Source organism: Egretta garzetta, unplaced genomic scaffold (genome assembly GCF_000687185.1).
Source record: "Egretta garzetta isolate BGI_Z169 unplaced genomic scaffold, ASM68718v1 scaffold441, whole genome shotgun sequence".
NCBI classification, from domain to species: Eukaryota; Metazoa; Chordata; class Aves; order Pelecaniformes; family Ardeidae; genus Egretta; species Egretta garzetta.
Window position 1 is genome coordinate 284,058 of NW_009258757.1, and position 219 is coordinate 284,276.

The 219-nt window shown below is 59.4% G+C and overlaps 1 protein-coding gene across 1 annotated transcript in view; it reads right to left on the minus strand.

The window, feature by feature from the left end:
• The window catches only part of PTK2 (protein tyrosine kinase 2), a 233,240-nt gene that overhangs the window by 170,977 nt on the left and 62,044 nt on the right, over window positions 1–219 (minus strand). The gene's annotated exons all lie outside the window — the stretch shown is intronic.

Sequence of the window (219 nt, forward strand, 5' to 3'; positions counted from 1 at the left end):
AAGCAGGCGGGGAGGGAGCGTGGGTGCCCGTACTCCTGCCTTCATTCGGGAGGGAGGGAGGCGGGGAGGAAGGAGGGAAGGCGATTAGCAAGCGCCGCATTAATATGCTAATCTCCCCCTTCTGTTCAATTCACCCGGCAGCCTCCTGTTTACCAAACTGACAGCCGCTTCTGAAAGCGACCAAGCTGCAAATCAAGCCTGACCCGGGTCGTGGCTGGA